Below are 24277 nucleotides of genomic sequence, written 5' to 3' on the forward strand. Positions count from 1 at the left end.
AAATAGGTTATAGCCATTGATTTTAACATTCTAATAGTGTGAATCATCCCACCAGGTTTCAGTAATACCAACTAGATCAAATTTGTGTTCATAAATGAGCAATACCAATTCCTCTTGTTTGTTACCCAGGCTCCTAGCATTGGTATATAGACAATTAAAGATTTCTTCTCTTCATGTCCTCTTATTCCTTGATCAATTTTGTTCCCAACATCACAATCTTGTGCTAGCAGAGTGCTCATCTCTTCCTTCTTTTTACTCTCCCCTTTTCTAAGTAGTTTAACCCCCTCCTAACTCTAGTCAGCCTGTCCCTGAAAAGATTGGTCCTCCCTTCTCAAGTAGGGGCTATCCAGCTTGCACAGACTCCTCTCCTCATAGAAGATGGACGAATCTTCCACCAAACCAACATCCTCCACCCTGCACTACTTACCTAGACAGTGGATCCCTTCCAGAATCTTCTGCCTTTTGCCTTCCTTTGATCATGGGAGAAGAAGGATCTCAAAGAAGATAGCTTGGACATTCTTATTCTTCAGCATGCTTCTGAGATCCTTAAAGTCATTTACTGTTTGTGAGATATCCCATAATCCAGTGTCATTCATGCTGATATGGACCATTGCCAGTGGCTCATTTCCTATCAACTTCAAAAGCTTATCCTATCTTAGAGGGACATCTCACACTTGGCTCTAGGAAGGTAGTGCCCTGTCCTGTTGTCCGCTGATTGCATGGTGTGCTGCAGGGCAGAGGGACAGGCCAACCTCAACATTTACAGCAGAGGCAAAGAGGATCATGAAGGTATTGCTGTGAGTCTTCAGGGATGAGCGAGCAGACAAGGAGAGATCTGCATTACAGTTGCAAAGAAGAGAAGGCTGGCTGACCTTTTAGGTGTAAGAGTAGTACTTCCGTGCAGCTGCCAATGTATTGGGGAGGGAATGGGACTGCAAAGGAATAAGTGGGGACCAAGAATAATAGAGGGGGTGGAAGTAATTCAGGAATTGTCTACACCATCCCACAGTGTGGGCTACAGGGATGTGAATTGCACATTGCACTAAAGTGTTGTGCTATAACTACCTCATGTAGATCTTGCTAGTGCAAATGAAACAGGACTATGTTAACATAACCTAGGTACCTTTTAGTTCATACTAGCTTGGTCTTCACAGGGCAGTTATAGGACAACACTTTATTGCATACTGCAGCTCACACTCCCGTAGTCCACACTGTAGGGCCATGTAGACAAGCCCTTAGTCTTACCTTCCTGTAGAACTGAAACTGGGCTAAGAGAGGGCAATCTAATATCCAGATTCAATGCCCCAGAGAGCTGAGGTTGAATTTCTATACATTGTCAGCCTTACAGTGGTCCTTCCAGAACAGGTCTGATGCACACTGGAGGTTGGGAAATCCATACTGTGATGTCAGAGAAGGGAACCACCAACAGATAGCTACTAGTTGGGTAGTGTTCTTTTTTTCAAATCCATTGGCACTGATTTGGCATTCAGTGCCTGGAGAAACTTGCTTGTAATTTACACAGTGAGAAGGTGGAAAGGAGTGATTGAGCAGGAAAAACAATCAACAGACAGTGGATGGTAAAATAGGGGAGATGCATGCTTTAAATTATGTTCTCCCATTGGGCGCTTTTCCTGCTATCTCACTGCCTTCTTCCATCTCCCTGTGGCACACCCCGTCTAGGTTTCTGGCCAGTTTACATCCAATGTATATACTATACCATTGTTTACATTACCACTAAACTTGGCCTAGAGACTCTGTGGGTCTGATTATTCACTGTGCTGCACCTTCTGTAATGATTTATACCAGTGCACAGGTATAAGAATCAGGCCTAAAGAGATCTGATTAGTTTATGCCACAGAAAGGGGAATAAGAACTCTGAAATCCAGAACTTAAAGTAGAACTCTGTAAAAACTTTATGTAGAATGCTAATCCCTTTAAGGCATTTCAGAAGGTGAAGAGATTAACTCCTCTGACTTGGAATGTGTGGAGTTTGCTCCGCTGTTCTTTTGCCTAATTCATGATCATTTTCATTATTATGCCAGGCACTAAGGAGTTAGCTGGTAATAAAAAAGAAGAAAAAAAGAGCCATTTTTGAGGTTAAATCAGTGATAATTCTAAAATCAGCAACAATTGTGAGGTATAATTAAGTTGAAAAGGCCACAAAGGAGGAATTTCTAATTTTAACATGTAAAATACACAGCCTTACTCTAAATTAAAGAAGAAGAAGAAGACGAGCTTGGCAAATTTTACAGAAAGCAATTGTGGAAATTGCAGAAGACTCATTAATATATATCAATTTTCGAATGCATAAAGATTGAATTCTTGTTAAGGATTCTGTATAAGGCTGTTCATCTCTGAACATGTTTTGCTCTTTGTTTCAATGGCTCTTAACTTTTTAGTGTGCTGGGTATTTTTCTTGGCCTATGTTATTTTATTCAGAATAGCTGGCCTGACCCATTTGATCCTACTTTTGTTTAATTATGGTTTTAAGCCTTGATCGTGCAAATGTTTAAGCACATGATGACTAACTCTACTGATACGAGTAACCTCATTAAATTTTATGGGGCTGTTTACATGAGTAAAGTCACCCGTGTGCATAAGTATTTGTAGGAACAGGGTTTAGGCTTCGATCCACAACTAGATGTCTGGAATGTTTATATCTATGTTTTGCTTTCCTGAATTAAATTCTGATGTGCCAAATGGACAGTAAAATTGGATTTTATGTAAGCTTACATTGAAAAATCATTCAGTATCTGCTGTGTTCAGCCTTCCATATCTTTGTGCAAGATACTGACAGACCTCACAAGTCAAGTATGTTTGGAACGGATCAGGACTTGGATGGGAGACTTCAAAGGAGCTGGTAGGTGCAATAAGAAGTGGCTTTGGTGCAATCTTCCCTTGGAGGCAGTGTCCTGGTGCGGTGTCACGAAGCAGCTGGTAACGTTCTTTGCATGAGATATAAAACAAGTCCTTTCTGATCACGTTTGGTCATAAAGGATCCATGGCATTTTTTCCCCAAAAGTAGTGTTGATAGCCAGTGTGGCCTGGCCACTTTCTAGCATGAGTACTTGCATTCTTCCTGCCTAAAATTCCATCTGTATCTCTTTTGCACACAATGGGCCTCATGAGCCTCTCATTTGTATTAGTAAAAACAACAAGGAGTCTGGTGGCACCTTAAAGACTAACAGATTTATTTGGGCATAAGCTTTCGTAGGTAAAAACCTCACTTTGGGCATAAGCTTTCGTAGGTAAAAACCTCACTTCTTCAGTGAGATTTTTACCCACGAAAGCTTATGCCCAAATAAATCTGTTAGTCTTTAAGGTGCCACCAGACTCCTTGTTATTTTTGTAGATACAGACTAACACGGCTACCCCCTGATATTTGTATCAGTGTAAATCCAGACTAGCTGCAGTGGCGTTCAACAGGTGTATCGGAGGACAGATTTGACCCAGTACCTTTTTTTTAATTTTCTGACCTTAACTATAGCATGTAGTTGCTATATATCATTAAACAGCTGGCACATTTCATCCCTACATAGCTTTTTGAACTGCAAGGCATTTTATAAGTTATACTATTATGATTCTAAGTAAATTATGTTCAATTGACATTTATTTTCTCACCATGGATGCAATTGTGCAATTGAAGAATTGGTCAGGTGCAGGGATTGTAGACTTCTGCAAGATTACCAAACTGAGATAAACTCATTTGTTTTGGCTCAGGTAGAGATCCTCCATCAATGCAGTGACATGTTTGGCAGCAAAATCAGACCTTTTTCTGGGGAAGACAGGCAGGTGGCAACAGCATGCCCAGTGCCAAGTACCAACAGCTGAATAAAAACCTCACATAGTTTTCAGAAGAGTCCTGCACACCAGTTACATGAACCCCCGGGCAGCTTTAATTTATGTGACCAGCACTTACTGTATGTGACAGATTACAAAATCGTTGTAGGCACTGATTTTGGCAATATTACAGAAATAATATTTTCCCTAGTTCCTGAACAATTTCTCTGATGTACTCCATTAGAGACAAACATGCAATCTCCTTCATTACCGAGTGTGTAGATAGCCTTTTTATGCACCTCAAATATCTTGGCTAAGCCTATATATAATGGTCAATGCACTCTTATTTATGTGTTAATCCCCTTCCCCTAATGCAGCTCATACATTATTCTAAGATAATGATGGAAACACAGGAGGAAGTTTTTCACCCCAGCACAATTTCTCTCCTGTCCTACCGACCAGCTGCTTTTCCCATCTCTACTTCTTTCTCTTCTCAGATATCCCATCTTTATCCTACTCTACCCATCAACAAAGCCTTCTCCATCTTCAATTCAGGTGCCTGAAGGTCCTGCAACTACTGCCTTTCATCTGTTCTGAGCCATACTCAAGTCCATACCGCTGGTTCTCTAGGACCAACTGATTTGATGGAGAATGAGATTGGTATTAGACATTAATTGAATTTATTTATGGGAACAAATATAAACATATTGGACCAAATTCAATCATAAGTGGATGTGATTTCCACTGAGGTCCTAATGCATTACGGAATCATAGAATCTCAGGGTTGGAAGAGACCTCAGGAAGTCATCTAGTCCCCTGCTCAAAGCAGGACCAATCCCCAACTAAATCCCCCAATGGTCCCCTCAAGGATTGAACTCAGAACCCTGGGTTTAGCAGGCTAATGCTCAATCCACTGTGCCTATATGAATTCAGTAATTCTATAGTATTTTCTATCTAAAGGTCTCCAAGTGCTTTATAAACATGCGTGAATTTAGCCCCACAATACCCAAGGAGGTTGGTATCATCCTCACTTGAAAGAAGAGGAAACTGAGGCACAGAGAAGTTAACTGACTTGTTCACCATCACATAAAATGTATCATGAATAGAACTGAGATCTCCCCACTTCCATAGCTACAAACCCATCCTTCCTTCATCTTCTGTAATCTTGTACAAGGAGAATTCAATAAATATTATTAGATTAGCCATTTAGATGGGTGGAAGCCCTGTATTAAAATAATTTAGAATTCCTGCATTGTTTATATGGTTTCATTTACTAATTGACTTAAGACTTTTATTTTTTTTTATTACAAGATACTAACATTATTTACTCGCCATCTACACCACTAATTAAATCACTCAGAGAATCCATTTGTTTCTCCTCTTAGAAATATAGATGATTTCCTTTCCCTCACACAAGGAAATGCAGACAAACCTGACAACATTGCACAGTGGGGAAAGCAAACCTTTGTGATTGTATTGCAAAATATGGTGATTGTGCTTAAATGAGAACTATTAAAATAATGATTAAGCAGTACAGTAAAAGCAGACTGACACAAAAGGAAATTATTCCCTATTATATGCTCTCAAGCTACCAACTATCTGGAGAAGGTCCTAGCTTCCCCTCTTTAATTGGTACAATCTGCCCTCTGGGTGGGGCTTTGTCTACAAATAGGCTGACCTCCATTTTGTAACTCTTTTGCTTAAGAGATGTAGCTGCTGATGTAGAGAAGCAGCCAGAAGCAGGTAAGTTTAAATCTAGGGAAGAGAGAGGGAACTGCGAAAGAAACAACAGGCCATGACAAGAGAAGCTAATTGCCTGAATATCTTTGGACTACTCTTTAGTTAAAAGAGAACATAGGGGAGGAGGAAAAAGGAAGATCAAAACTTATTCTCTCAAGTTCTCTGGTGCAAAGGTTGTTTTAAGCCTCCACCAAGACACCAGTAGTAGAGGGACTATTCCTTTTTCACAACACCCACTGTAGCATTTTCTCTTTTCTGAAGTAGCAACCCAGTATGATCAGTCTATTCTAGGAGAGGGTTTTTTTTGGTCTATGCTATGAAAGAGATTAATTTCCTTGCACTCTGCTAATGAGAGCTGCCTCTGAGATGATAAATACCATGTAACTTATGCAGTATGAATCAAGTGTTGCCCCTCTCATTTATGTCAGCAAAAGAAGGGGAATCCCTCTGCCACTTGCCTCACATGCAGGTAGGTTTCCTGTATGCAGGGGCTCTGTGAAGCCAATCCTGTGCATTTTGAGTGTTCTGCCAAGTTAAAATTCCTGTGCACAGACAGTAGAATTAGAAGTGCCCTCTCAAAGTCAGGCCTGGGAGGTCATGACAAAACAGTGCCTAGAGTCTGCCAATAATGACCATGAATGGGTAAGATCTGAGGGCTTGGCTACACTTGCAGATGTAGAGCGCTTTGAGTTAAGCCAGCCTTCGCAGAGCGCAGTAGGGAAAGCGCTGTAGTCTGTCCACACTGACAGCTGACAGCGCACTGGCGTGGCCACATTAGCAGCTCTTGCAACGGCCACAGAGAGCAGTGCATTGTGGTAGCTATCCCAGCATGCAAGTGGCTGCAACGTGCTTTTCAAATGGGGGGGGCGGGGTGGAGTGTGACAGGGAGTGTGTTGTGTGTATGTGGGGGGAGAGAGAATGGGTTTTTGAGGGGCTGAGAGCATGTCAGTATGCTGTCTTATAAGTTCAGACAGCAGCGGACCTCCTCCTCCCCCTCTGCCTCTCTCTCTCTCACACACAGCATTCCACAGTAATGGTTGCTTTGTCTCAGAGCAGATAAGCATGCCGGCTGTCAAACGGAGCTTTCAAAGGGGTGGCCACTTGACTTAAGGGGATTATGGGATGTTTCCGGAGGCTGATCAGAGCGCAGTAATGCAACACCTCGTTCACACTGACGCTGGGGCGCTCCAGCGGGGGCGCAGCAAACATTATTCCACTTGCCAAGGTGGAGTACCAGGAACGCTCTAGCTGTGGAGTCAAAGTGCTCTATGTGCCTTGCCAGTGTGGACGGGTAGTGAGCTAGTGCGCCCGGGGCTCCTTTAATGCGCTGTAACTTGCAAGGGTAGCCAAGCCCTTAGTTAGCTGCTCAATGAGGAAGATACTTGGCTAATGCTGCCTTGTCAAGGCTAATCTACTCCACATTCAAATAAGAGGAGGTTTTGGTCAATTCTTTGAGCCAGGCATGCATTTTAAAAGAGCTACCATATTGTACATTACTGGTCCAGCTCCCAGTAGTGTTACTACGGTGCTTAGGACTATTACCACTATCATCTTATAACAGAAACCCAATCAGCTTTGTACTATCTGCAGCTGGCTAGGAAGGTGCAGCCTTTCCTTTCGGACGTTTGCAATGTACTGTACATAAGGCTACACCTTAAAACCATTCACAGACTGGCGCTAGCGCAGAACACAGCAACTCCCTTATTGAAAGGGGCGTCTCATTGGCAGCTCTGGGGTTCACGCTGACTGCCCATTGGCCTCTGGGTGGAGATTAAAGGTGTTGGTTATGAACTATAAAGCCCTAAATGGCTTGGGACTGGCCTAGCTAAGCATTTGCCTCTCTCCCCGAGCCCTACTTCCACAGCTATGGTCAATAGAGGTGCTTGCACTGGAGCCCTCTCATTATAGAAGAGAGGGAATTGCTAGCAGCACATTTTCTGTGAGGGCAGAGGTGATGTATAGGGTGGGCATGTGGGGTCAAGTCCCCCCCCCAAGGTTTGCCTGCTGGGGGCGGGAACTAGGGAGAAGGGCTCTGTCCTTATCTCCCTGCACCTCCCCCCACCGCCCAGCATGTTTGGCTGCTCTCCCTGGCAGCAGCTCTCTTCCCGGGCTCAGCTGCCTGGGACAGGGGCTGAGAATGCTGGGGAGAAGTGGGGGCTCCGGCTCACTCGGCCACTGTCCCTGGCAGACAAACCCGGGCAGGGAGAGGGCTGCCGTTGCCTCCCAGCCAGGTTCTCTCAGGCAGAAGTGCTCCGTCTCGCTCCCCGCCCGGCTGCCAGGAACAATGGCCGAACGTGCCGGGGGGGGGGAGGCTCAGGGAGAGAAGGACAGAGCCCCTCCACCCCCACAGGTAATGTGGGGCAGAGAGAGTGCTGCAGCCCCAGGCTGGGCAGGGAAAAGATGTGGCACAGGGTAGAGGAAAGCTGTGGGCTGGTCTTGTGTCCTCCCCTTTAGATTGTGCCTCCCCAGTATAAAGAGGCACCAGTCTTCTACGTGTGAGGATTTCAGGATTCTGGAACTTGCTCCTTCTTTGGTCCAAAATAGCTTTAATTTGGTGACCTTCCATCATGCTGCATAAGACATCTGTTTGAGTGAGTCTCAGGGTAAGCCTCCCACAACGATGGAGGGATGGAAAGGACTTTTTGTAGGTGGCTGGCCACATTTCTGAGTTCCTGTTGAAATGATTATTTTAATGTGGCTACGATTTCATTGTATTTTATAACTAAGTAGTATGTTAGGGGGCTTAGGGACTTGGCTAGGTGTCTTTTTATCATTTTAAATCTAAACAAATACTATGCATCCTGCAATATTTTGTATAAGTGGTGAGGGAAGTGATTAAACGGAAAAGACTACCGTCTGGTTACCAGATGGAGACCAGACATTTCAAAGCACTGTTCTTCAGGCATCTTAGTTTCAAAACAAAGTTCCTATGTCATCTATACATTTTGGTTTCTACAAACCAGTGGGAATTTATCGTTGTCCTATGAGTGTAGTTAACCCTTAAGTACCTGTAATCTATGATATTCCTCCAACAAAGTGTCACATCAGCGATCATAATGGGGTAGCCTTAAAAAGTGTACTTCTGGCATCCTGCCTGTCCAGATACTGAGTCAAGGGATCCAGTTCATCTTTGCCTTTCATCCTAAGTAGTCATTTACACCAGTACAGTAAAATATTACCATGTCAGAATGGTAATACTTTACATCTGTTTGGCAGTGGCTTTATTCGTGTGTAAGTGATGATACATCCTGCAGTACAATGCCAAAGTAGGTCTAAGGAGTTCGCTTATGATTCAGATGGTTTCCATCCAAAAAACTGTAGTCTTTGCAAAAATACTTATTGATTTTCATTCATCATACTGTATGTTCCCCATGTTTTTTAACCAGTTGGCTAGAAACCAAATTCAAGGCCATGTCTATCCGTACAGCACGGCAGCAGCGCAGCTGCACCAATACAGCAGCACGTCGGGTGAAGATGCTCTATGCCAATGGTCTGTCCCATTGACGTAAAAAACCCACCTCTGTGAGCAGCAGAAGCTACGGCAGCAGGAAAAGCTCTCCCACTGACATAGCACTGTACACACGAGTGCTTATGTCCCTGTAACTTATGTCGCTCGGGGAGGGTGGTTTATTCACACCCCTGAGTGATATAAGTTATGCCAACATAGGCTGTAGTATAGACATAGCTGAAAAAAACATCCCAGTTTTTGTCCCTAGAAAGCTGGTGCTCTAAGAGTACTGGGGTCCAACTGCACCTGTGTCACACTTGTGTCACCTCCCTAGGTGGAGGAAAGGAATGAAGTCCTGTAACTTGTGGGCCAAGTGTCTAAACCAGGCCTGATGGGGGCAGAAGGAGCAGACAGTGGGGAGACAACCAGAGAGGAGCTGAACAGAGAAGCACTCTGGGGGAAAAAGCTCTGGGAGTCAGTGGTCTATAAAAGAGGAGGAGGGCATCAAGTATAAGAAGAGGCCCTGGGAAAGAGAGAGAGGATGGTTAAGATAATGGGGGTAGAAAGCCCAGTTGTTTAGGGTTCCCAGGGCTGGGAACCTATAGAAGAGGGTGAGTGCCCTATCCACCAGGCTATAGAGTCATGCCTACTCTCTTTCTGTGGTCCAATCCCTGTTTACTGTCATTCATAATGGCAATTGAGAGAGTGAGTATGACTCTATAGGCTGGTGGTTGGGGAGCTCACCTAGGACGTGGGAGACCCATGTCCATGCTCCAATGAGTATATATTTATAAAAGTGAAACAGTTTCAACAGAAAAGATTGAGAAAATCCCATACTAGACTATGCCACCCTCCTGCAATGTGGGAGACTCACGTTCAAATCCCTTCTCCCCATTAGGCAGATGGGGGAATTGAATGCATGTTTCCCATCTTTGAGATGAGTGCCTTAACCACCCAGTTAAAACTTAAAAGGAGGGCACCGTCGCCTCCTCTGGCGGTGTAGTGTGAAACTAGTCCCCCTTTGCTTTTGTTAAAATGCCGCAAATTGAATAAACTGTTCACAATAAAAATTTCACCCAACTCTAGGGGAAAATATCCCTTTCTGCTGGTGAACTCTGAGGCCTGGCGGGGGGGGTAAGGAATAGGCATATTCCCATTCATGGCCCCAATAGAATTTGGGAACCCCCAACCATGCAAATCCATCAGTAGTACCCTCTTGTGCATTGCCAAGCTTTATGACCTAGGCAGACAGCGCCTTCTTGATGGCAGTGTTCACCTCCATGACAACAGCCCCACCAGTTTTATACCAACACCAAACTGGTGAGCTACTAACTGGTAGTAATAGGGGGTGGCAAGCTTCCAGATAGCCATGGCCATGCGCTTCTTCACACTGAGGGGAACTCTCATGTAGGTGTTCCAGCCCTGGGGTGATCCCCATGCAGATTTCTAGGAGAGTGGCCTTTGACATCCTGAAGTTCTGCCACCGCTGCTGGTCATCCCAGGTCTGCAGCACTATCCTGTCCCACCAGTAAGTGTCAGATGGCCAAGCCCAGAAGTGGTGCTTCACCAAGTGAAGCCACTCCAGTAAAAGTTAGTGAAGAAATGGCTGCTTGATTTCATCCTCCTCCACTTCTTCCTCGGGTGCTTGTATCACCCGGCCTCTCAAGTCATTCAACGATGTGAGGTACACATGCATTAGCTTGCTCATATTAATGACCATCAGGATCACAGTGCTCAGCAGTGTTTCTTCTGGACTGCTTGACAGCACTTTGAAAATGTGACTGGCTTGCAAAAGCCAGATGAATGATGGGGTGAAAGGACAGGAATCATGGGAATATTTTAATTTGACTCCAAATCTCAGAAATCCAGTTGTTCCTGGTAGATACCCCACAATTTTCAGAGAGAAAATCCCAGAATGCATAGAGCCTAGCAGCAGAGCACCGAACCACAGGATGTCTGCCCAGAATGCTGTGCACTTATTTTGAAACATTGCAGTGCTATGTGGATGCAATGAACTCAAAGGGAAGTAGTTTAACCTGGGATTATCAAGGTAGTGTGGATGCTTTGCTAGAGCAGCACTTGTTCCGAATCACTTAACATGGATAAAGATAACCCAAGACAACTCTGTCTAAGGTTGGGTGGAAGACTGTCTTGGTTTTGTGTTGGTTTGGATTTTGATACCCCAGAAGGGGCAGACTTTTGTGATTTAGGCAGAGTGCCAAGTCACCTCAGCAACCAAACTGTGCTGGAAGCTTGGGACAACCAGCCCGTGTGAGGGATCAGATAGGCCTGAAGCCAGACAGAGTAGGTCTCTTGTTACAACCTAATACTCTCTTCTTTTGCCCTGTAGATTGTTCACTTTGCCTTTGAATAAAACAATGAGTATAAGTGTCTGAAGTAATACTACCCAGTATTACTCCACTTCTACGCATATGCCAGCTGTGTACACACACTCTAAAGTTAAGTTGGCAGCAAACAGTATAGGGTGAGAGAATGAGGCAAAGGATAAATAACCACGGAGAGGCTACTGGCTTTGGCCCAAAGGTCATGTTGGAAGCACTCTGTACTTCCTAGACTCAAAGGACTAGTCAAATAATTTGACAGTTGTTGTAACACAGGCTCTGGCACTGTACATGAACCTTTGCACTTTTCAAATCTTCCTTGGTAGAGTGTGATCTCACTGTTGAGTTATTTAAAGAAAAAGAAATAATGCAATCAGTGTATGAATTCGTCTATCCATGTTGCCATTGTTTTCTCTCTCATGCTTGGACTCATTTTGAACTAAACAACCCTGATTATCCTCTCCTAATGCCGGTTTTACACTAATGCAGTCCTTTTTACTTTAGTGGACATATTCCTGATGTGCAGGCCTTTTTCTTTATAGTCTCCAAAGTAGGGTTCTCCCAAAAGTTAGTTAAATGTACTTCAGATGCAATTAATAGGACTGATTCTATACTCCTTGTTATTGAGAAATAAGGTTCTAATGAATTGCATTAGAAAAAAAGAATCATGGCAATATAGGCCTGAAAAGAATCTCAAGAGGTATTCTAGTCCATCCCGCCACGCTGAAGGAGGATTAACTATATCTAAATCATCCCTGTCAGCAGTTACACCAAATGAAAAAACTAACCTAACAATGTACACCTCTACCCCGATATAACGCGACCCGATATAACACGAATTCGGATATAACGCAGTAAAGCAGTGCTCCAGGGGGGGCGGGGCTGCGCACTCCAGTGGATCAAAGCAAGTTCAATATAACGCGATTTCACCTATAATGTGGTAAGATTTTTTGGCTCCCGAGGACAGCGTTATATCGAAGTAGAGGTGTATTTCTGAAACCCTTTAAACATGGTGCCTTATATTATAAAGGACATATGTTATGATGGTGCTTTTCATATAAGCTGTCAGTATTTGCAGGATTAAATGCTAAAAGTCAGAATTCTGTTCTTTCATGCTCTGGTGTAAATCTGGAATAAGCTTGCTGAAATTAATTTTTGTAACTGAGATTTGTACTAGTGTTAGTAACAGTAGATTTTAGGTCTAAGAAAGTATTTAGAAAGCTTATTGGCCTGATTCAGATCAGTATAAATCCCAAGTAACTTCACTGAGAGCAGAATTTGATCCTGAATTCTAGTGATGAACAGTTGGATTGTTTAGAGCCTTTGGAGCAGGAAATATTCAAGACCTAGTACATCAGAGGAAAAACAAATGCTCTCAGCATCTGTTAAAGGGCCTGGCTTCTCCTATTTTCCAGGTTCACTGGATGATTCTGTGGAAATGATAGAGTTAAGTGGTTTGCCAGGCACGCCACTCTGAAAAGAAGAACAGTTCAGCTCTACATATCTATTTTCTCTGCAGATAAACATGATTTTTTTCCTGGCGGGTGGTTTTGCAATTGTGTTGGGGCAGTCAGCTCTGCATATGGCTCACAGAACACCTGCCACTCAAGAACATATTTATAGAAATTGTAAACTAATTAATTCCTTTAAACATCCCCATGGTTTTTAATGACATATCATGATACTCCATCTAATGGGGATTACATCATCACTTTTTTGAGCTAACGTTCTCTATATGCTCCCCATCCCCTATCCAGAAATAAAAAGCTAGATGCAGATTATTTTTTATAAAAAAGGACTTTTCTTTTGTTTCTTTATCAAGTTCCAAGCTCAAGGCCGTCCCTAGTTATTCTGGGGCCCTACACAGCTCCCCCCCCACAGGGGATGTGTGAGGTGCCCCAAGCCTCCATGGGGGGGCTGGCTTGGGGGGAACGGCCCCCCAGCACTCACTGGCGGCACGGCTGGGGCCGGGCCGCTGCACTTCCCGCCGCCGGTGAGTGCAGGCCCGACCCTGCTGCAGTCCTTAGGGGTGGGGCTGGGGCGGAGCAGGGGCGGGAAGAGGCGGGGCTGGGCCAGAGCAGGGGCAGGAGCCAGAGGGAAGAGGCGGAGCAGGGGCTGGAGCAGCACGCAGCTGCGCAGGGCACCAGGGCACCAGCTGCCCTACGCAGCTGCGTACTTTGCGTATGGGTAAGGATGGCCCTGACCAAGCTATGCCATAGTGAACAAGAGAGCTAGTTAAATAATGCAAATAATTGTTTGGACATTAACTGATGGACACTAATTTATTTATTACCGTATTTATTATAGTAGCACCTAAAGGCCATCATCAGGGATTGGCTTAGAATGGATGGCCAAGAGGTTATGGCACTAGCTTGGGATTCAAAAACCCATGCTCAGTTCTCCTCTCTATTACAGATTTCCTGTGTGCCTTCCTTTGTGACCTTGTCACTTACTTAATCTTTCTGTGCATCAGTTCCCTACCAGTACAATGGGGATAATAGCCATTGCCTACCTCTCAGGGGTGTTATGAGAATAAATGTATTAAAGATCATTAGATACCACAGCAATGGAGACCATGTAAGTACTTAGATCCAGAGATTGTTTTAGGCCCTGTAAAAACATGTTTTACAAAGTCTACCTAAAGAGCTCACAATTTAGGATAATCACAAGACGCAAAAGATGAATGAACGGGGAAGGAGGATTGAAAGAACAGATAACGTCAGCGTGTTTTCACATAGACTAATAATAGATATGTTAGATATATTAATCAGGTGTTATTCTACTAAATCTAGTTGAATAGTACAGTAATTTATCTGGTGAACAAATTATTCAATGAATAATGGTATTATTCTGCAAATACACTATTCAAGGAATAGGATACAACCACTCTAGGGAAGATAGTCTTATTAGATACCAGCATCACTGAAAATATGCTAGGGTTGCTTTAGATTAGCCACCTACAAAATAAATAATATAACAGACTGATATCTTACAGCTTTATACCGATGGGAAAGTAGTCAATTCACAAACTATAGTGTGGGATACAGCCTGCTCCCAAGGCAAAGCTCCTATTGACTGTCAATGGGATCAGGATCGGGACTAATATATATAATATAGTTATATACAGCACCACTGAAATGCAGCTATCTCTGGGGGGGGAAGAGAGATGTCAGATGGATAACCACTACGCAGCATACTGCATAACACTGGAGAGGAGTGTCAGTTTTTGGCCAAAGACACTGGGGCAAATCAGTGGAGGAAGGGGAAGGGTTCTTTTGTGATTATTGTTCTGGAGTGAGCTTTCGGAGATTTGGGTTCCGTTCCCTATTCTTCCACACATTTCCTGAGTGACTGTAAGCAAGTCACTGGATGTTTGTCTGTTTCAGTTTCCCATCTGTAAAATGGGGATAATCAAACCTCCTTTCTCCCCACCCTTTGTCAGTCGTGTCTTCAGGGCAAAGACTAGCTCTTACCATACATCTGCACAGCACCTAGCACAGTGGGGCTGTGATTGCAGTTGGGACCTCTAGGTGGTGCTATAATACAAATAATACATAATAATAAGAATAATCCCTACTCTGAAATCACAAGATGTTTACTGTCCAGGTAGGGCAGAACTTTGATTTTCACAGCCTCACCCAAAATATTTCCACTATACTACAGGAATTCAAGTTACCTAAACTCTCTAACCCTAAGATTATGTCTACATTTTGAGTTAGAGGTGTAGATTCCAGGACAAGGAGACATAGCCGCGCTAGTGCTGATTGAACTAGTGCAATGAAAATGGAAGTGTAGCCGCTGAGGTATGGGAGGGGCTGGGTACCCCAAGTCTCTGCCAGTCCAAAAACGGTAGGTACGTATTCAGGGTGGTTAGCCCCTCCCTCTAGTTTTAGCATGCTAGCTCAATCAGGATATGTCTCCTTGAGCTGGAATTTACATATGCAGCTCAAAATACACACATACCCCAAATCTAAACCCAGCACGTTTTTAACCCAAGCAGAGACTATCTTTATTTTAGACATACTTTTCTGACCGATTGCCTTGAGCAGTGATACAGATCTGCAGTCTGTGCTCCTATCAGGTATTTATCTTCACACTGTCTGTCTTGTGTGTCTGAACTTGGAGAACATTTAATTTTGAAAATATTGACTGATGTATTCATTTGTTCGTGTTACTTTGTAGCAGCTGAAACAGGACACACCGAACCTCTGCTTCATTCTGACCACTGGCAATGTTAATGGGTGGTGTTTTCTAATCATTTTTACTGTGGCTCTCCCTCAAGCTTTAATGGTGCTGCTTTGGATCTTGCTCCAGGTCTTAGGTCATCTCAGATGTACAATTTGTCCAATGGATCAGATAGCCAGGAACGATTCTTTGTTCTACTGTGACATGCATCCTTGTTTTCTTCCCTTATCCCCTCCCCCACTTCAGTTGAGTGTATTGTTTTTCCTTTATATGTTAACCAGTTATACATTCCCATTTAGAATATGTGCTTCTCTTTTCCAAGCATATGTCCAAAAACACATAACATGTTTGCCTCATGGTTGATTTAGAAGTTATTCTAATGGTCAGAATCAACTACTATCAAAAATTATTAAAGCCATTCTGTTATTCGATACATTCTCTTATAGTCTCAAAAACAAACAAAAAAAGTAGCTGCAGCAGGTGGCACTTCCATATTATTTACTAACATATTTCAGTTCTGGAGCAGCATCGTGGATGTTTCTCAAAACAAACAAAGCAAGTGTGAATTTTTTATCAAAATAGTGGAAGATAATCATCAGTCATTTGGGTTCATTAGATTCCAACCTCAAACCCTTCAGACCCTATCTAGTAAAACAGTAGAACCAATTATATTCAAGACAATTCAGATGATGGAGGTTTTCAGGAATAATATTCAGCATGAATTGTCCTCAGCTGAATTGGATACATTTTCCTATTAGTCTGGTTTGTAAATAATTTGTACCAGGGTGATGGGTATAAATCAAGGTTTAGACCTTACAGCACTTCACTGAAAAAAATGTTAATCCTTTTATAGTCACAAGCCGTAATATGAAATGAGAACATTCATGTAGGGTGCTTTTCTGAGGGCAGTATTATCCTATGTAGGCATATTCAGAGCCATTGCTGTTTTGTGCAAGAGCACATACCTACAAAGCATGCAAAATGTTTTGTACTGTTGGGCAAAAAGATTCTTTTCCCCAAGAATCAGGCAAGCACAGACAATACTGAAGGGGGTTTATTCATGGTACCGGGAAGACTGACAAGCGGCTTCAAAAATATGGTGCCATAGTGGCCAGTTAGATACAGTCTCTTATCAATTCATTTGCATTTATCTGTACATACAGAGACAGACATTGTTACAAATCAAGAGAGAACCCTGAACAAAGATAAAAATAGGAACAGTATGTACGTATAGTGGTCATCCTATTGCATCAAGCATCTATGGCTACCTTGCGGGGGAAAGAGGCGGGGTGGGAGGAGTTAGGGATGAGTGCTTCCAGATATCCAGTGGGCTGTGAAGGGTGGGTTTGTTCTGTTCTAAGAGCAGAGTTACTGGGCGGGCATTGACCATATAAGCTTATCAAGTGTTTACAGCAGGGCCGGCTCTAGGCACCAGCAAAACAAGCTGGTGCTTGGGGCAGCACATTTTTAGGGGCGGCATGGCTGGCGCCAGAATGCCGCCCCTAAAAATGTGCCCCGGCCGCCCTAGCTCACCTCCGCTGCTGCTGCTGCCGCTCGTGCGCCACGGCGCGCGAAACAGCTGATTCGCGCGCCGCTACTCGCCCTCCCTCCCAGGCTCTCAAACCTGGGAGGGAGGGGGAGATCCCGAGCGGCCGCGGTGTGTGAAACAGCTGTTTCGCGCACCGCTGCTCCCCCTCCCTCCCAGCCTTGAGAGCCTGGGAGGGAGGGGGACACTCCGAGTGGCCGCGGCGTGGGCGCCGCTTCTCCCCCTCCCTCCCTCCTAGGCTTGAGAGCCTGGGGGGAGGAGGCAGGGCTGGGGATTTGGGGAAGGGGCGGAGTTGAGGCGGGGCCGGGGGTGGGGTAATTAAAAAATGGGGGGGGGGCAAAATTGTTTTTGCTTTGGGCGGCAAAAATCCTAGAGCCGGCCCTGGTTTACAGTGCCCTTGGCTGAAGCATTCCTGCTTGCTTTGTGGTTTCTGTCTTAGCTGTTAGCTAAATTTTAACTCTTGCCTGACCGTACTGATGACACCAAAATGATTTATTAATGATATTTACATTCATATGTACCAGTATCATTGGCCTAGCCTAGGCCTATGTTTTTAAAAATGCATCAAACAGCAGATATTGCTTCTGTGTTTCACAGAAGAAACTTAGGTTGATTAACTGTAACAGCTAACCATGCTAAACAACAACTCCTCCTAACTTGTGAACAGACTTCCTCTTTTACAGTGTATGCATTAAACATAGAAGTTCTTAATGTGGATATAGTAGATCAAGCTACCGTTTAATGCAGTAACATAGTGTTATAGTTGTATATCACAGAGCGGTGTTGGTTAAAATCTAAGAAACTTTGTGGAAAATTAAAAGCTATCTAAAGTATTCTATACTGGACTCCTTCAATTTGAGAAAGGTTAGTTGCCATAGCAATCTACTCACAAAGAGTCTTGCAAATAGTTTGGACAATACTGTTTATTTTAAATAGAAATAGGTGATCAATATGAATATCTATTTAACAATAAAGTTGTAACAAGGTATTTGTTTTATAGTAAAGCAATTCTCAATTGGTATGTTGAGAAAGCCCATGGAAAGTGAAAATCTTTAAGATGAACCCTATCAAATGTTCCAAGACCTATATGACCACAAAGCCTGAGCAACAGTTTCATTGGCAGTTGCAGAGACAGCTTAACGTACAAAGGAATCCTACTAACTTATTGGTGTTGGACCACATGGATGAGTCAAATGACTTTATATGGCTGCGTGATGAGCTACTAAACAAGCCCAGAGCCATCGAAGACCATGAAGAGACTTTACATTTTCTATTCTAATTTCAAAATGAAAATGTCATCAGGCAGCGGAGAGTGCTCATGGAGAAGCTGCAGTTTGGCAAAGGAAAAGGAATCCTATAAAGGTGCTCAAAGGGTACGCTGCAAGAGGAGCCCAAAGAATGCAACTTACAAAGGTAGGTTGCTGACCAGAGATGAACCAGTAGGTATATAACGTATGTCCCAAGTTGTTGTTGTTGTGCACAAAGATCGTGAATTATTTTCCAGAGACAAAGCTGCAATAATTCAAAAAGAGAAGAGGTATGTAACTGGTTTGGCTGCCTCCCATGCAACCCGCTCCCCCCTCCCCCCTCCCATGGCTAGGGACTCCTTTGTGGTGCCCTGCTAATAATTTCTCCCTCAACAGGCTTTTTACACAGACTCCCCACACTTTTTATGGCATCAAAATAACCCTCCTGGGGGTGTGGGTTTATTTACAAAAATAACTCAAAATAAAGCTCAAAGTCCCACAAACAAACATTTCTCTTCCTGTTCCCAGGCCTCCCTGCTTGGAGAGCTTTTGCTCACTTTCTGTTGCCATCTCTGCGTCTCCCTGCATTAGCAGGTTACTCCTAACCCTTTCTGGTTGGAAGGACTCGGCTGTAGCCTGCCCATTCCCAGCAGTCTCCGTTCTCCCTGAGCATCTTCCCACCCCTGCAGTTTCCATCCGCCCATTCGAGGGGAAATCATCTGATCCCTCTCAGGTGCGGCTTTCCCTGTATCAGCATTGGCGTAGCACCTGGCTCTTCAGCCCGTGGGGCATGCCACACTGTTAGAAAACACCTCATTTTGTGATTGGATGATGAGAAGGGACACAACGCTTATTCTCCTTAGAAATTTCAAATCTTTGCCAGAAACATGGGTTACTTTAGGATTGGCTCACACCAGCTTTGCCAAGAAGAGGAGGCAGGCTGCCCCCTAGCAGAAAGTATGTAAAATGTCCTGTTTTGTTCACTATGTCATTTCCTGAAGCTGAAATATCTGGACAAGAGATTGTGAGAGGAACTGCTATTACATAGTCAGTCAGAGTGCCCCTGCTTGGTAACAACTCAAGTTTACTCAGTGACAAGCATCCTATTAATTCTGTTTCTTTGAAGTCCTGTTTCAGAAGACTTTTGTGAAACACAGACAGAGAACACAAATACAGCTGTCAGTGCCTTGAATGAAAATTACCTGAATGAACTTTCTGTCTATCTCAAGAAATTAGTCATTGCAACTGTAAAACTGAGCTGGAGAACACATCATCATGCCAGTTCCAACTGATAAGTAGCAAAAAATTGTGTTCTGTTTACTCAAGTGACAACTTGGTTGTTTTTTTAAAGCTAAATGCTTATCTGAAAGTACATACCTGAGTGAAAAACCTGGAAATAACAGAAGTGTATGATGTATACTTTTGTTCCAAAAGCTTAATATTAATTGTCTAAGAATTAAGCTAAGTCAATTAATGAATGATGACACTGGAAAACCGTATTTAAACTTTTTACAAATTCTAATATTATTTGTAACAGGAAATTGTGCTTACCTTTGGCAATAAATAAATAAACAAATAAAAAAGGCCAATAGAATCCCTGAGTGTTTTCATCCTAGAAATTGCACAGATTTTGTGGTTCTTATTGACAACTGTGGAAGAAGCTTTGAATCAGCTTGTAAGCTAAAGCTTTTAAATGTATTTTAAATGTGGACTGAAGTGGCATAAGAGCCTACAGTACTGGTGAAATTCCATATATATTAGAATAGTTTCAAAATCATTACCTGAATATTATATTCAGGGTTCAATTTTTGATACGCTCCTGTGTGTATAAGGGGGAAAACTTGGCAATGAGTTTCTCCTTGGTAAGTAATAGTGAGCTGATATTATTTGTTAATTAAGCAACTTGTCTGCCTTTCTAAACTCATTCCCGTAATTTCATTGGCATATAAACTTAATTGGCACATAGATAAGGATCCATAGTTAAAAATCCATAGTTGTAAATTGGTACCAAATTCACCTGCCTATAGACCAGGATAAAGTTTTCCTATGTATGAGACCATAGTAAGACTTTGGATTAGTTGATTTCATTTATCATCTTGTGATAAATTGTAATTTCCCATGTTGAATTTAGTCTTTTAAATACTGTAAACTCTACCATCTAACCATCTTTATTTTGCTTTCTGTCATTTCTTATTTGCTTTTAAATTCTATTTTGGCTCATAAAACATATACAGTAATATACAGTTTTTTTCCACTCTGTACTTTACATAAGGAACGAGCATCCAAAGAACCAGGAGAAATTTAGCATTGGTAACTGACTAATTAGCATTACTTATCCAACATGTGTATTATAACGGAACTTCCTCATACTGTGCAAATTGGCCTTTACTAAAAAAGCAAGTGAAAACAAATGAAAATATAGTACAGTATAATGAGGTACATAAAGAGCATGGCCAAGGGCAACTCGGTGCCCCCAATTTTGGATGTCCAACTTGAGATATCTTGAAAATGTCCTGATTTTCAGAAAGTTCTGAGTATCTACTTGCTGAAAATCAGACCCTTCTAAGTTGTCTCAGTTTAATCACGGGTCACTTTTGAAAATGTAAGTTCATATAACTTCTTATACTGCAATGTGCGCACTGCAAATGTGATTGCTTCCTGGAAGAACAGCCCAAAATCCCTGCCTTTTTTTAAACCTCCTTTGTAAAGTACTTTCAGATCTATGGATGTAAAATACTATATAAGAGCTAGGTGGTGGTATTATTAAATCAGAGATACTTTCGTCTTCATGTAGCTATGGATTGTTGCCTCCTAAATATGTGATCCATTGAGGTTGTGAGCAATCTCAGCTTCTGCTCAGCACCTCTCAGGGCCAGGCCCTAAAACCATTTATATATTGTATACATTAATAATTTGGTCAGGCACTGATTACTTTCTGCCTCTCTTCTCCACCCCTTTCTTTCTGTAGTGTCTTGTTTCCTGTGTGACATGGGCGAACTAGGGAGGGAGAAGGGTTTAAGGAATCTTTTCCCCTTGTGCTTGCCAGGTGAAATCTCTAACATCCACGAGAGTGCTAAAAGGTGAGCCTGGCTTCTGTAATGGCCCATACTCCATGATTCAAGTGAGATGGCCTGCTAATCTCAGGGCCGGCTCCAGCTTTTTTGCCACCCCAAGTGGCGAAGAGAAAAAAAATAAGATAAAGCCGCGATCGGCGGCACTTTGGCGGCAGCTGTACCGCTCCGCTTCATTCTTCAGCGGCAATTCGGCGGCCAGCCCTTCCCTCCGAGAGGGACTGAGGGACCCGCTGCCGAATTGCCGCCGAAGACCCAGACGTGCTGCCCCTTTCCATTGGCCTCCCCAAGCACCTGCTTCCTGTGCTGGTGCCTGGAGCCGGCCCTGGCTAGTCTACAGAGTGTGGCCAAGTCCTCAACCTGCAAATACACATGCATATTGAAGTTTTTAGTATGGTATAGCCAGGGACACACTTTCCTCCTTTTAATAGAGCAGTAAGATAAATCAAGCAGTCCATATCTCCCCTGTCTTGTCTCAAGCCATCTTGCCCTGTGTGGGTTAGGCTATCTTTACTGCCAGATACCCAACCCTCACCACTCCTTCCATCAGGTTTCCCTCCATCAGATAAGGACAGAATCTAACCCTACAAGCTACTGGGCTAGCGGGGAGTGTCTCTGTGAAGGAATATAGGGAAAGCGGCATTCTGGGATTTAATTATCAAATCCTTCCACTTAAATTATAGCTGTGAAAGGTGCATGCACAAAATGTACATTGGGGGCGTAGCATGTATATACATGTTTGCATTGCTGTTAATCATACTTAGTGGAACCAATGCCGTACGTTATCAGGGTAAAATCATTCCCTGGGATGAGAACACAGGTTGAATAGGTGGATGCAGAGACTCTCTTGCCTTGTGCAGAAGCAGGGCTGAAAAAGAATGTCAGACAGATGATTAGATGGTGCTCTAGCACTGATCCAAATGTATTGTAATCAATAGGAGCTAGTTCAATAACTCCGGTGGGTATTGAATCTGACCCCACTTTTGAAGGTGTGGTCAAGGTATGGACGCCACTGTGCTGACAACAGCATGTGCTGGTAGGAACATACTCGTCTTTCTGAAGTAGCAGTAAGATGGGTCATATTGAGCAGTTCCCTCCTCCCTCCAGCCCCATCACAAGGAGGAATGGTAAGGGAAATATTTTGTCCTCAATTTATTGTACTTTTTCATCATAATGTAAAAGGATCCTTGCAAGTCTTCCAGGTAATAATTTTGCTACAATGCAGTGTCCTTGAACAGTTTCTCCCATGTATTTATTTAGTCCTCTCAATATTAAGTGTTTAATTTCTTTATGCCTTGTTTTTATTGAAACTAGAATGGTTTGGAAATTTTTAATCAGAATGACTCTGATGGAAAATGTAGTTTTCACAAATTTTGATTTTACAAAGAACTCTTTGATTTTTCTGATGGAAAGTTGTAATTAAATATTTCATTTCAGGTTGGTTTGACCCAAATCAAAATATTTCATATTTTGAACTGACCCAACATGTTTAGTTTCAAATCTGCTTAAACAAATAAACTGCATTTTTTCCATAATGGGAATTGTAGTTCTGGCCCCCTTTTTTGCTGATGGGCTGAGATCTCTAGAGGACTACATTTCCCATAATTCATTTCCTTTTCGTGGTGCCTCATAGGAGTCACTTATCTTTGGGTATATTATCGGAGATGAAGTCCAGCCAGGGAGCTTGACCTATAGGAGAGAATTGGGCTAGAATTACTACTCTCATATAACAATAAGGAAATTCAGTAGAATGTTGAAATGGGGTTCAAAATACTAAAGCAAACCATTTCTATTTTGGGAATATTGACATTTTGATGGAAAATGTTGAAATGCAATGTTTCGACATTTCTGAACCAAAATATTTTCAGAGTTTCTGTTAATGGAAAATTTCAACTTTTCATCCCATTTCAGAATGAAAACAAATGTTGAAGTGTCAGAAATTCCTGTGGGAAAGAAATTCCAAATTTTGCTCAGCTGCAAAGTAGGCAAGCCATCTTTGAAATTTTTGGCCACACTGGGTATGTCTACACTGCAATTAGACACCTGCAGCTGGCCCATGCCAACTGACTGGGACTCGGGCTGCGGGGCTGTTTTAAGTGCAGTGTAGGCTTCCAGGCTTGGGCTGCAGCCTGAGCTCTGTGCAGGGTCCAAGAACCCAGGCTCCAGGTTCTTGGACCCTGCAATTAAACAGCCCACAGCCCAAGTCCCACAGCCCTAGTCAGCTGGCATGGGCCAGCTATGGGTATCTAATTGCGGTGTGGACATACATACTGAGGCTATTTTTTAAATTGATGAATGAGACATATAGAATCCATATTAAGGCACGTAAACTTGGAATCAGTGGGCAAAACTTTGGAGGTTCGGTTCACTTAAGCAATGCATCTAAATTTTCAGATTATTATTTAAAAATTCTGGAATCTCCTCGCTCTTCATACCTCTCTAATATTCCCGGAGATCCTCCCTGCAATTCTCCTGTAAGGACCAACTCCCTCTCCTTCAAATTACAAAATAAAATAGCTTCCCTCATCATTTTTATATGCTCCTTTCTTGCCTTTGAAAATCCTGTTATAGGGCATAGAAAGTCTGGCAATCAATCTGGGTACAATATTTAAATTTACTTGGGTCTTGGGCACAGCAGCAAAGTTGCTGTGCTTTCATGGAGGTATCTTCAGAAGGTTGGGGCTAAAGATAGTCTATTGTAGCATCCCGAGTTTAGAAGAGGGAAACAAAGTCTAGTGTAGGGATAAAGGGCAGAAGGAAAACATGAATAAAATGAAGATTGTGGTAATATTACAGGAGGGAGCTGTGGCCATGTTGATGGCAGTGGAGAAGAAGTAGGGAGAAGTCTTAATTAGAGCTGGTCAAAAAAGATAAATATATTTCATGAACATTTTTGAATGAAATTAAAATTTCATACT

This window comes from Terrapene carolina, unplaced genomic scaffold (genome assembly GCF_002925995.2).
Source record: "Terrapene carolina triunguis isolate 2854851 unplaced genomic scaffold, T_m_triunguis-2.0 Scaffold558, whole genome shotgun sequence".
Taxonomy (NCBI): Eukaryota; Metazoa; Chordata; order Testudines; family Emydidae; genus Terrapene; species Terrapene triunguis.